This window comes from Electrophorus electricus, unplaced genomic scaffold, assembly GCF_041902795.1.
Source record: "Electrophorus electricus isolate QZ-2024a unplaced genomic scaffold, ASM4190279v1 Scaffold63, whole genome shotgun sequence".
NCBI classification, from domain to species: domain Eukaryota; kingdom Metazoa; phylum Chordata; class Actinopteri; order Gymnotiformes; family Gymnotidae; genus Electrophorus; species Electrophorus electricus.
This window is the reverse complement of record NW_027658780.1, coordinates 482,784-491,275: the sequence shown is the minus strand read 5'-3', so window position 1 is coordinate 491,275 and position 8,492 is coordinate 482,784. Positions and strand designations below refer to the sequence as shown.

At 40.5% G+C, this 8,492-nt stretch overlaps 1 long non-coding RNA gene across 1 annotated transcript; it reads right to left on the bottom strand.

Annotated features, from left to right (window-relative positions):
- Window positions 1-318: 318 nt before the first annotated feature.
- On the bottom strand, window positions 319-7,679 carry LOC113577451 (uncharacterized). Its single transcript, XR_003410629.3, has 3 exons — window positions 6,801-7,679; window positions 5,800-5,978; window positions 319-4,999 (listed from the first exon to the last, which is right to left on the bottom strand). It is a non-coding gene; the product is annotated as an uncharacterized LOC113577451 (long non-coding RNA).
- Between the last annotated feature and the right edge of the window lie 813 nt (window positions 7,680-8,492).

Genomic DNA, 8,492 nt, shown 5'->3' with positions numbered 1-8,492 from the left:
GTACATTTGCACATGTAAGGAAATCTGCATGTCATGTCAGGGTTTTTCTTGATGCTGTGCAATTACTGTAATAATAAACCTGTGTTAGAGTTTTTTGTATATGCTCTGCATTAAGTCCTCCAAGTATTCTTGTTTCTTGTGCTGTGTCCTTGGAAGTATATCTTACAGATCATTTGCCTTGTAAAAGCAAACAAAACAATGAAATAACCAATGTTCACTTCATCATCCGTGTGCTGCTGAAATGAAGCGAGTCCAAAAAGAAAAGATTCACATTGTGTTTTCATTATATTAGATGATAATAATCACTGACAGGAGTGAGGTATATTGGCAAAGTTGTTGCCAAAACTGTAGAAATTAAGTGAATAATCCAGCACATAATCAGACAATATAAAGTGTAATGTTATTATTCATCTAAGGGACAATAATTTTACGTAATTAAAAGCAAAAAGGAGACAAAATTATAAAAAATAAAAACAAACGTTTAACAAAATTAAGAATTTGAACATGAAACTATCTAAAAATATAAAACCAACTGTGAAGGTGAATATGAATGTTAAGGAACCTATTTAAAGTTTGGACTAGCAGTACTTTGACAAGATGAGGAAAGATGAGTTACAGTCATTTCTTATAGCAGTTATAGACAAACTGTCCTATTAAGTCTATGATCTCAGAGGTTTCTCACAGAAAGATCCTCATTTTTTCATTTTCTGGGAGATAGGACCTTGGCACTCATTTTGGGACAGTTTTAGGAGTATTTCTGACATCTTTATATTTTACACAGGAAATGACAAAAGGAGTTTCAGCTTCTACTTCTCCTGACTGACAGTGGCTAGAGATTCTGTCCTCGCTTGTCCGCCAAGTTCTTCTGTTGTCCTATTTGAAATATCACTACTGATTCTGCACTTTGTTCAAACTCTTTGCTTGTTGTCTTTAATTTTGATGAGAAACCCCGCTAATTTTAACTGACGCTCGTGTTTCATATAATTTGAATTTAATTTGTTATTTCATTTCCCCAGCAGTAGGTGTAATTTAACCACTGTTTTCTATTCCATTCAGTGTAGTAAATCGAGCTGGGTTACTTTCATATTTTTTCTTTAAACACAGTGGATGCATGCATGGCTAGATGAACTGCAGTCATTTGCTAAGTTCTAGCCCTGGTCAGATCACTTGGCTGTTCTTTTGGTTTGTTTTTTTGCTTTCCTGTTGTGTTAGAATTAGTGCAGGCATATTACTTTTATCGCATCACACTGACCTATTCATGATGCTGTCATGGTTTTTATATTGCATATATAAAATCTTCATTACAAAGTGCCCCAAATCTTTCATAGGCTAGGGCCACAAAAGGGTTTAATCTGGACCTGGCTTGAGGGAGTAATTTAGTCTGGTTGCTGATGAAGCGTTTTTTATTTTGTTACTAAGGAATGTTGTGGTAATGGGAGTCGGGGTCTGATTCGGCGAGGTGGTGCGCAAAGTTGCTGCTTCTTTTTCAGTGTCATGAATAAGTTCCTGTCTGCCAAGCACTGCCTGGCTGGCAAGATTGGAAAAGCCTGCATACACATGTTGGACTTCTTTGCTAATGTGGTGTCTTTTGTAGATGTATTTTCTCTTAGTGATTATCATAATTCCATAACTTTTTATTCCAAGTTTTACAACCTTTTATTCATTCATGCCCCCACATCCCACTGACATATAGAAATATTGGTTGAATTAATGATTTAAATCATTTTAATCGTACTGTTATGGGAGGACTTGATTTAAATCAAATCGATTCAAATGTATTTATACAGCACTTTTTACAACAGATGTTGTCACAAAGCAGCTTTACAAATATCTGAGTCCAAGCCCCCAGTGAGCAAGCCAAAGGTGACGGTGGCAAGGAAAAACTCCCTAGAGCTTGAAGAAACCTTGAGAGGAAACAAGACTCGAAGTGGGGGCCCACAACAATAACTATTTTAAGAGAAAAATAAATAAATAATAATAAAATGAAAAAATAAGCATAAATGACTAGTCTGGTTTTCTAGAAGTCCTAGATTGGTCCCGATGGTGTGTGCATGTGCGAAACCCATCCCACACGAGAATGTCCATCGAGGGCAATGGAGAAGTAGTTTGGCTGGGGTGGAGGTGTGGTGGGCTACAGCAGGGGACATCAAAGGGTGGTGGGAGTAGCCATGGTAGCTGAAACGGGTTGAGGCTCAGCAACACCATGACATCAGGGGTAAGTGTACCTCTGCGCAAAGATGGACTCTGGCAGATCTAGCTTTGGCAGCATAGCTAAAAGGAAAGAGCCAGAAGGAACCACATGCACGAGGGCACCTTGGAACATCAGCACTCTGCCGCTCTCAGCCACAAACGTAAGTGACAAAAGAGAGGTGTAGTGACAGCATCATAACATCCCAGTTTAAAATAACGCTCAATGCCCAAGGACCCCCAAATCTACACCTTTACCTAAGATGGGAAGTAGTTAAAATACCTGACTGTATAGATAAGTTTTCAGCCTAGCCTTAAATATTGAGATATCAGAAATATTGTTTCTCAGTCTTGAACAGATACAAAAAGGTTATTCCATAGTGTGGGAAGTTTATAGGGGGAGACTTGTAGGGGGCAGTGGTAGCATAGGTAAGCATAGGTTAAGGTTGAAGCATAATCAGAAGGTTGCCACTGGTAGGTCCCTTAAACCTCAATTGCTCAAACTGTACTCAGTCATAACTGTAAATTGCTTTGGATTAAAACAACAACAACAACAACAAAACCCCACAACATCAGGTAAATAAAGGAAAAGGCTATGCCCCCTGTGGTAGATTTTCTTATTCTTGGTACTAGTAAAGAGCCTGCACCTTTTGATCTAAGCAGACATGATGGGTCATAATACACTAGGAGTTCCCTAAGGTACTGTGGGGCAAGACCACTCAGTGCTTTGTAGGTCATTAGAAGTATTTTATAATACATTTTCTAGTTCTAGTAAGAACTCTGGCTGATGCATTTTGAACTAGCTGGAGCTTGTTTAGGCACTTAATGGTACAGCCAGATAGTAAGGCATTACAGTAGTCCAATCCTGAAGCGATAAATGTGCAGCCTAGCTTTTCTGCATCATGTGAGCATGTTCCTAATCTTTGCAATGTTCCTGAGGTGGAGAAAAGCAGTCATAAAATATTATTTACATGAGCTTTGAACAAAAGACTAGGATCCATAATAACTCCAGGATCTTTAACTGTTAGAGAAGATGTGATTGGGAGACCATTGAGGTTCGTTCAGTAATTAGAGAGTGAGGACCTAGCTGTCTCTGGGCCTAATAGAAGCACCTGTTTTGTCAGGATTAAGTTAGATAAAGTTCCTCAACATCCAGTTTCTGACATCCTTTATACATTCCCCAATAATACTAAGATGATATATGTCCTCTGGTTTGGCTAAGACATATAGCTGAGTATCATCAGTGTAGCAGTGGAAACTAGCACAGTGTTTACATATAATGTCACCTAAAGGTAGCATATATAAATAAAAAATGCAAAGGCCCTAGAACAGATCCTTGTGGGACACCACAGCTAACCTTGTTGCATGCTGAGTAGTCTCCATTTATGTTAATAAACTGGTAGCGACCGGCTAGATAAGATTTAAATCAGGTAAGGGCTATTCCCCTAATTCCAACAACATTTTCAAGTCTACCTAGTAAAATGTTATGATCTATAATGTCAAATGCTGCACTCAGATCAAGCAAAATAAACAGAGACATAACCCTGGTCAGAAGCCAACAACAGGTCATTAACTACTTTAACCAGCACTGTCCCTGTCCTATGAGACCTAAACCCTGACTGAAAGACTTTATGAGATTAGCTGCTGAGCTACAATCTTGGAAATAAATGGAAGGTTTGAGATCGGCCTGTAGTTTGACAGCTGACATGGGTTGAGGTTATATTTTTTGTTAAGTGGCTAATTTAAATTATTTAGGAACGTAGCCAATGTTCAAGGAGGACTTTATTAAATTTAGTAAAAGTTCAGTTACTTCCAGTAGGATTTCCTAAGTGTGTGGGTAGTGAATCTAGTAAGCAAGTTGAGGTTTTTGAATGCAAGATCTGAGATGCAAGTTCTGGCTCTTGGAGAGGTGTAAAGGATTATAGCAATGTCTGATTTAAAAGTTTCAGCTGAATTTATTTTCACATCTTGATATGTGTAGTTGTTAGTCTGGCATCTCCTCGAAACAATTGGTATCTGTTGGTATATACTGTAAAGGTCCAATCATTACAGTAAGTTTCTAGTAGTAAAGGTCTGTTAAAGTGAGTCTTTTTGTAATAATTTCTACACAGCACTGGATATTACCGAATAGTCATTTTATTACATTGTACACTTTACCCATGAAACAGCAGTTTTGTTTCTCTAAATTTATGTATATAGTTTTATTAATTTGTTATAAGAAACAGGCAGAAACGGAGAGAGAATGAGAAAGAGAGACAGAGGGAGAGAGAGAGAATCCTACAGAGAGGTTGGAGTTCCATGTTTCTTTTGGACTTGGAATTTACTTATTTGCAGAAATGTCAAGAATTCAAGCAATGGACCCTACAAAACAATGTAAAAAAAATAAAATAAAATTGGCTGTAGTGGCTGCCTAAACTGATGAGCGTGGTTGAGTGAGGACCATGGCAACAAGATCTGTAAACAGCGCTACTAACATAGGTCTTCAGTTTCTCGTTGCTCTGAACACACAGAAACCTTGCACAGACCAGTTACAAAGAAGACCGCTTAGCATGTGACCAGAAATACCATCCCCATTCCTTAGCACAATTTATCACTCCATTCATGCTGTCCGTGCACATTCATGTGAACCTGAGACCTTTGCCAGAGGTCTTTTAACTTCTATGATCTTACACTCAAGACTCCTCTCATGTCCCCTCCTCTCCATTGTGCCATAGAAGGTGTCGATCCCCAGCGTCTAGTTCTGGGGTGATTATTACTCGTCCTTAACCTCGTTATTTGTGTCTCCAGCAGTGCCTTTGATGCAGCCTCTGATCTAAGGCAAGACGTGAGAGCAGGTTGGAGAACTACAGTCAGCTGGTTCAGTGGTGTTAATCCAGGTTGACTCAATTCCTGACTGATGGTGAGGACTATATCTGACACACCACTTACTTTTACACCATTACAATCAACACACAAAGCACACTGAGACACAACACACCTGTCAAACACAGACAAGCATAACACACTCTCACAAACACTTCACGAATACGTGCCTTTTGGGTCAACCGCGATGCATGCAGACATGTACATATGCATATTCAAACACACACACACACACAAACACATGGGTAAAGCAGGGTGCTATCAAGGATGCTAGGTGTTCTTTGAAAGTTATTATTTCAAGTTCAAACCTAGATGATACAAATGTTGAACACATACACACACCAAAAAAAAGGGTATGGTTGTAAGGGATGCTGATAACATCCCAAAGTTGCCCACATAGCATTTTACTGCAGCATGGCTCTTTGAAGTGGAGCCAGTTTGTGTCGAAAACACAACTCCTAAATTACTTTCACCATGGCTTTGATCTTACACACCAACTGCTGTCACTCAGAGGCAGCAGTGTGTGCATATGTGATCAGTTATTTATATTATATATATGATCAGAGCTCAGAGTTTTAGTGCACATGTCAGTGTAGGTGCTATATCAGTGGATGTTACACTCCTTATACACGTGTATGTGTGTGTGTGCTGAAGGAGTTTTTTTTCCTCATTTGAGTACTTTGGGTGAAGGCCTAAACCGTCCATGTCGTCGATGTCATCTCTCTCTCTCTAACAAACAGACACACACACCTGGAAAAAACATGTTCTGAGATGTCTTGGTGGGAGTTTAGCTGTCGTCACGGTAGCCACAGATGTCTCCCTGCTGGTCTAGTCTCCTTCGTGCTCTCAGTCTTAGATTTCCATCAGGGCTGCTGCTCCGAGATGCACCTCTATAGCTCTGGTGTGAAACCTACCTACCATCATTCACTCTGACACACACACCATCTTACGTTACCATCTCTCTGGGGTATTCCCATTGACTTGTGTGTTACTGTAGCTAAATAATGCTTTGTCTATACCCAAACCAACCCCTAACATTAACCCCTTAGCCTCAGCAACACCAAATCTACTGGCAATATTTTACTCATGATGGTTAGTTCCAAAAAGAGCTAAATCTAAATGCATTCTCTCTCTCTCTCTCTCTCTCTCTCACACACACACACACACACACACACACACACACACACACACACACACACACACACACACACACACACACACACAGCAATGCAATTTGCCTGCACTATAATTTCCCATCTCTGTGTCTGGTTGGTTGTGAGCATGTGTGAACATCTCTGTCCTTCCCTCTCAAAGGTCTCCAAAGACTACCTTACCATTTAAGTTGGCTAAAAATGTGTGCGTGTTCCCCCTGCTCCCAGAGGAAATACTGCTAAATGTTTGTCCTAATCACCCTAGAGCTGTGTTGAGAGCCTAAGCTTATGTGTGTGCATGTGGGTGTGTTCTAGGAAGCCTGCACATAAACATACATATATAATTTTACAACAGCGAGAAATATCAGCCTTACCTAAGCAAGTGTGTTCATGTGTTCACCCGAACCCTGAAAAACATGCTAGCGGTGTGTCAAATGGTGAGGCTGGCAGCTGGTGATGGAGGGTTTCATGTTAGGCCTGTGTTAGCAGCCACATGTCAGCTTGTTAAATGAGATTAAATGAGAACACTGGCTGTGTGACTGAGATGAAACCTGACTCTGAAATCGTGGCGAGCAGAAGCCTGTGGTCTGGGTTACTCACTGTTCAATGACATCCACACAGGGATCAGCCCTGCAAATGCAAGACTTGTTCCTCACTTCATTAGACCTGAAATGACATGATCATTTGCGGTGCTGACATCACAGCAAAACACCTGAGAGCAGTAGCATGAGTCACCAGTTGTGCATTTAAAGTAAAGCAGAAAACCTTTCTCCAAAAGATCTGACTCTTAATTAGCCTGGCTAATAAACAGACAGGATGAGTATAAATGTATCCCTCATCAATGGAAATCTGGACATGATATTTAGGAGGGAAATTGTTTTGTTCTGGTCTAGGCTTAAATAAAGAATGTCGTCTCAGCGGTCATATACAACACTGTGATATACAACATCATATTACAGCCCAAACACTAATAATTTAAATCAATTTAAAAGTATTCAACAGACTCCATCAAAGAGTCTCAGTTTAGGGGCGCCTGAAGAAAAAATAAATATTACATGCTTAAGAACATCACCCTCATCCACCCAACGCGAATAGACAAGCCTTATTTTTCTAATGAAACCGCGGGCTATTTCGGTCCGTGTCCTCTCGCGCTGGGATAGAATAACAGAACGAACGGTCGCGCAGAAGGGAGCTCGCTCGTAGATTCCGGAAAGTTCAGCGAGACCGCGCCGCGCCCCGCGCTTTCCACGAGCCTCCGGAGGGCCTGTTTATGGCACGGCCGAGGTGTCATCCAAGAACACGCCGGAGGACAAATGTCTGCTCCGCGTCCAAAACCACGGGTCCTCGCCCCTCTTTCCACTTCAGACTTATGCTTTCACAATGGGGCTAAGCGAGAAAGGCATTCCAGTAAAATGAGTTATTTTCAGCACTAACAAAAACCTGTTGACACGAGCGAACACTTGGTCACTCGCTCCTCCATCCAGCCATGCACGAGTAGAATTTTGAACTCAACAGTGCCCTCTGCTGGTTAGCTACGGGTAACTCATTCAAATGTTCCTTCCTAGCAGATACTTGTACTTTAAATCCTCGGCCGAGCAGAAGCAAGAAATTCCAGGGATTTAACGGTGAATAATGCAGAGGCCATGGCGGTCAGCTTGTGGCAGCAAGGAATCTACGACGGTCAACCCATCGATTAATATAGGCGTGAAATATATAGATATTTATTTTCAAACTGTTAAAGACATGTCTTATTAAGCATTTACCAAATTTCCCGGTCGTCCCATCCCAGACGTCTACAAGACTCAAAGCACTTTTGTGAAACGTGCTCTTTCAACAGATAACTTGTTAAATATTTCTCTAGAAACAATAACTAGTTCATTTAACTCATTTATGTTATACCAATAACACACTGCCCTTTGAAGAGGCTGTCTGTAGAGAAGCTCCTGTGCTTAAATGTGTTTGAATATTTAACGTACTAATAGACTCTTCTTCATTCAATGGCCATAACCATGAGGGATTTGCAGTAATTAGACTTACCCACGGCGAGTGATTAGCCAGGAGCATTCGAAATGAGTGGCTAAATGTGTAACTTAACCTGGACTTGACGTTATAAATCCCTCTTGTTGGGTATTTACTGACACTGTCTGGTAGATGGTGGTTACTACACCTCATGGCATTTAAGCTTGACAAATGTTAAAGAAGGCCTGGGTAAAATGAGTCAAAGTTCTAACAAAAATCTAACAGATTTAACCCTGACGTGCTGTGAGCTTGAATAACTTTACACATACAGTG